The sequence below is a fragment of the Octodon degus genome, unplaced genomic scaffold, assembly GCF_000260255.1.
Source record: "Octodon degus isolate 3935 unplaced genomic scaffold, OctDeg1.0 scaffold00169, whole genome shotgun sequence".
In the NCBI taxonomy this organism is placed as follows: Eukaryota; Metazoa; Chordata; class Mammalia; order Rodentia; family Octodontidae; genus Octodon; species Octodon degus.
The window spans coordinates 2,490,628-2,496,304 of record NW_004524745.1 but is presented as its reverse complement, the minus strand read 5'-3'; positions in this window follow the sequence as shown (position 1 = coordinate 2,496,304).

Sequence of the window (5,677 nt, the reverse complement as noted above, 5' to 3'; positions counted from 1 at the left end):
TGTCATTGGTAGTGTCATTTCAGCAGACATCTGGAGGAGCAGCCTTACTAAACATATCAGTGGGAGTTTTTTGAGGCAGAAGAAAAAAAAATTACAGTGCCCCTGAGGCTGACACATTCATGGAAAAGCAAGGTCAGTGTGGTTGGATCCAGCTGAGCAAGTGGAGAGTGTAGGAAGTAAAGAGGTCAGGCATGGCTTAGCACGCTTGTAATCCCAGCACTGGGGAGGCTGAGGCAGCAGAGTCCCTGAGTTCAAGGCCAGCCTGACCTACATAGTGAGACCCTGTCTCGAAAAAAAAAAAAAAAAAAAAAAGGAAAGGAAATAAGGACAGAGTGGCAAGCAGTAGGACAACTCACAGCAAATTTTATAAGTATCATTAGGTTAGTTCAGCTGGGTTTTGAACAATGTAGCCCAAGCTGGCCTCAAATGTGCAAAAATCTTCCTGGCTCAGCCTCCCAAATACTGGGATTACAGGTGTGCACCACCACACCTAATAAAGGGTTAATAATTTATAAGATTATAAAGGAGTTCTAGGACAAAAAAATTGAGCGGTATTAACATAGGTAAAAGCAAAATTGGTAATATGGAAGAGAAAAAGAAAATAGTGCAGAAGCAGACAAGAGGATCACCTTCATCTGAATCAAGAGTTGCTTTCAATATATGTATTTTTGTTAAATATTATGTATACTAATAATATGTGTAAGTCATACTAAATTTACAAAATATTGCTTTCCTTGTGGCATTGCCATGCATGCACGTAATATACTTTGGTCATAGCTGTTTCTTCTATTAACTTCCCTTTCAACACTTCCCCACCTTCCTCTTGTCTACCAAGTCTCCACCTTTCATGTCATTTTCTTTTTTTTTAGAATCCACATATTAGAGAACACATGAGATATTTGTCATTCTGAGTCTGGCTTATTTTGCTTTACACAACAATTTCTAGTTCCATCTATTTTCCTGCAGATGATCTATTTTCTTCTCCTTTTTAGGGGTGAATAATATTCCATCATGCATATAGCACATTTTTTTTTTTTTTTGCACATTCATCTGCAGCTGAGTGTCTAGGTGACTAAAAGATTTTGTAATTTTTTTTTTTCTGTAATGGGGCACAATCCACAGGGCATTGTGGATGCTAAGCAAGTACTCTACCACTGAGCTATATTATATTCCCAGCCCTTTTTACTTTTTGAGACAGCATCTCACTAAATGGCTTAGGCAGGCCTTGAATTTACAGTCTTTCTGTCTTGGGCTCTCAAGTGCTGGATTACCAGCTACTTATCATCCTGCCTAGCTTGCAAAGCCTTTATAATGACTTATAAAATTTGCTGTGAGTTGTCCTACTGCTTGCCACTCTGTCCTTATTTCCTTTTTTCTATTTCAAGACAGGGTCTCTGGGCTGGTGAGATGGCTCAGTGGTCTAAAGCACCTACTTAGAACAAGCTTAGCAAATCACAGGGACCACGGTTCAATCCCCCAGCACCACATACCAGCCAGCTCCGCCCCCTGGTGGGCTGAGCTGGCCACACACACACACACACACACACATAAATAAATAAATAAAATTAAAAAAAAAAAAAAAAAGACAGCGTCTCACTATGTAGTTCAGGCTGGCCTTGAACTCAGGGACTCTGCTGCCTCAGCCTCCCCAGTGCTGGGATTACAAGTGTGCTAAACCATGCCTGGCCTCTTTACTTCCTACACTCTCCACTTGCTCAGCTGGATCCAACCACACCGACCTTGCTTTTCCATGAATGTGTCAGCCTCAGGGGCACTGTAATTCTTTTTTCTTCTGCCTCAAAAAACTCACTCCCACTGATATGTTTAGTAAGGCTGCTCCTCCAGATGTCTGTTGAAATGACACTGCCAATGACAGGACTTCCCTAGCCTATACCACTCATTCAGATAACCTACTCCTAGCCTATCCCACCCCACCTGGGCAGGCCTTATCTTTCTTCTGCTCTATGGCCATAGCATGCTCAGCATCTGTAGCATTCCAAATGCCTCTGCTGGTTTCCTCCTGAGTAGAATGTAGCACCAGGAGCGCAGCACTCCAATGTGCTGCCACGTCCTGTGTCCTCCACAGTGACCGAATGAATGGAATGGATTGTGAAGGGGGCACTCCAGAGGGGGCATTTCATGCAAATTATATAGTTGTCAAGGTAGATATGCTGCTATATTTGGTAAGAAAAGAAAATAGTGCTTGTTGTGCTGGCACACTGGCTATAACTCCAGCACTAGGGAGGCTGAGGCAGGAGGTTAATCATGAGTTCAAGGCTAGCCTGCACTACACAGTGAGACCTTGTCTCTAAAACAAACACTAAAAAGAGATAGTTTTCTTTTATTGCTTCTGTTTCCTTTTCTTTTTTCTTTTGTGTTTTAGAGACAGGGTCTCGCTGTGCAGTTCAGGCAGGTCTTGAGCTCACTTTGTAGCCCAGGCCAATCTCAAACTCAAAATGGTTCTGCCTCAGCCTCCTGAGTGCTAGAATTATAGTTGTGTACCACCATGCCCGGCTACTTCTCTTTTCTATTTGAAAAAAAAAAAAAAAATGCCAAATTTAACACGGCTGAAGACAATTTTTGTTTGTTTGTTTTGTTTTATGTGTTTAGTACAGGTCTACAGGATCTCACTACACAGATCATACTCGTAGTGATCCTGTTTTCAGCCTCCCAAGTGCTAGGATTATAGTCACGCACCAGCCGCCACGCCCAGTCTCAATCACCATCTCAGTGTGCCCTAAGGGTGGGGCCAGCACAGCCTGGATCAAACCTGGTCCCTACATCTGCCTAAGCAGGTGCTTTAATCCGCTGAGCTATCTGAGCTGAAGACAATTTTGATCCTATCCTTTTACAACCCATATCCAACCCACCCAACTCTATCTTTTGTTTTTAAATGGTAACAAAGTTTATTTGGAAAATTAGGGCTGGCCAGATAGCTCAGCAGACTAAAGCACCTGCTTCCGTAGAGCGCAGTGGCGGAGGTGTTCAATCCCCTGGCATGCTGTGCCAACTCGCTCCCGGGGCACACTGAGATGCAATTGAGATTGGGTGTGGTGGCAGTAATCTTAGCTCTTAGGAGGCTGAAAACAGGAGAATCACTACCAAGTCCAATCTGTGTAGTGAGACCCTGTACTAAATATAAATAAATAAATAAAAATAACAGTGAAGGGTAAGGGAGAAATTTGTTCTGCAGAATGAACTTGATAACAAAAGAGCAGGAATATAAGCAAAAATAAAAGTACACTCTGGAGGACACAGGGTGGGCTACTGTGAGGAAAAGCAATAGTAGCTATCCATCGAATTCTATTGAATCTGTACCCAAAATATATTGTAATTTATTTTTATGCCTCCATAGTCACCACCTTAGTCTAAGCTATCATCAGTTTTTTAATCTTTATTTATTTAGTACAGGGTCTTACTATGCAGCTCAAACTCATACTGATCTTCCTGTCTCAGCTTCCCTAGCACTAGGGTTGCAGGCATCTGCCACCGTACCTGATTCTGGTGGTCAGCACGGTGCACCTGGGGTTCTGGGGTCAGCTGGCATGCAGTACTGGGGATTGAATCCAGGTCCTCACACTTGCCAGGCAGACACTTAGACCTCTGAGCTATCTCCCCAGCCCCTGCCCATGTTTTTTTTGAGGGAGCTTCATTAATTTGCTCAGGCTGATCTTGAACTCATGGGTTCATGTGATCCCACTGCTTCACCTTTCTAAAGAGCTTGAATTACAGATACATATCACCATGCCTCCCTTAACCACTAGCCCTGCTGGGCCTACTGCAATACATTCCTACCTTCCTAAGTCCCAGGCAAACTCAGGCAGTTTAGTAGCACATTATTCCAGCACTTAATCCTCTTTAGCAATGAGTGGTCTTAGTAAATAAAAACCAAAACACAGATTTTTAGAAGAGAGTGGTCTCCTATAAAAACAAATCAGACCATATCATAGCCTTGCTTAAAACCCTAATAGTGTCCAGCTGCACTTCACATAAAATCCATTCCCCACAGCCCATCAGCCCCATACAACCTTCTTCCCATTACCTTGTCAATTCCCATCTAATACTATTCTACCCCCACCCATGCTGGCTTCTCAGTTCCCCATACACATCAAGGTCTTTCCAATCTCAAGACCTCTGCATCTGAAGTTCCTTTTTCATGGAATGCTCTTGATTTTGTTCTCATCATGTATGGTTCCTTCATAACTTGAGTTTCAATTTTATCTCAATTGGTTTGGGACTTTTCCAGATTTAGCACTGAAGATCCTTTTTTTTTTTTTTTTGCAGAACCGGGGATTGAACTCAGGCCCTTGTGCTTACCAGGCAAGCACTTATTCTACTGAGCCATCTCCTCAGCCCCTCCATTTTTTTTTTTAAACTTGTTAAAATTTCAGATGCCTCTTCAACGCCTTTTTAAAATTTTTGAGACAGGGTCTTGATAAATTGCTCAGGAAATGCTCAAATTTGTAAGCATACTGCCCCAGCTTGAAGGTCCCATATTATAGGAACCTCCTCAGGTCCAGGCAAACTCAGGCAGTTCATTACCCCATTCATTCTTTTCTTTTTGGTACCGGGGATTGAACTCAGGACCTTGCACTTGCCAGCTCGTTTATGCTACTGAGCTATCTCCCTAGCCCCATCACTCTAGTCTTTACTAAATGTATCTTCTGCTGTGGAGACTTGGACCACTTTTAATTGCTAAATTATTTTGTCTGTTACAGCAGACATGTGCAATTTGGCTATTCAACACCCCATTTTAGTAAGGAGGCAGCCTAACCTCCCAATAAGGGGGCAGTTATTCTCTATCTCACTCCTTTATAGACAACTAGATACTTCTGCCCAGAATTTTGAACCTTGAGGGGAAAAAAAAAAGAATACAGAGTAGGTGAAGTTATTCCATGGCTGTTGCAGCACAGTAAGGATATAGTATGATGCAATAAGTATTCTTTTTAAAATACCTTTAAAAAATTCATTTATTGTATACAGGGTCTCACTACGCAGCTCAGACTCAATGATCATCCTATCTCAGCCTCCCCAGCACTGGGATTACAGATGTGAGCCCCCAGTGGCGGGCCCCAGCAGTACCGGGGATCAAACGAGTATTTACACTTGCCATCAGGCACTTAGACTACTATCTCCCCAGCTGAGAAGCAAGTATTCGTAGCATCAGAATCTAGCAGCAGCTGAGCCATGGTCTACTGCAAGCAGTGGTGGCAGCACAGTGTCCTGCCCACAGGCAGCAGCATTCTGAGCCCAGTCTTCCAGTAAGAATATTCTGGTTAGGCCTTCACTTGGGTTTCCATTTCCCTAATGATGCTCTGAGTTCCCCAATATGCTCCAGAAAATCTCTTCTACTCAAGGTAATGAATTAATTTACATAATTGTAATCAAGAATTTTAACTACAACATCGATTAACTTGATTTTTAAAATTACTTTTTAGGTTTTTTTGGTGCTTTGCTAACAAGAATATAAACTCTAGTCTGTGTCATTCACTGCTGTGGCACCAATGCCTAGCAGAGTACCTGACCTCCCACTTTTACACACCAGGTCTTGCTATACTGCTAGGCTAGACTTGAACTTGAAATTCTCCTGTCTTAGCCTCCTGAATACCTAGTATTACAAGTAAGAGCCACCATGCCCAGCTTTTGTTCCTGATACTTAACAGGTATTAATAAAAAA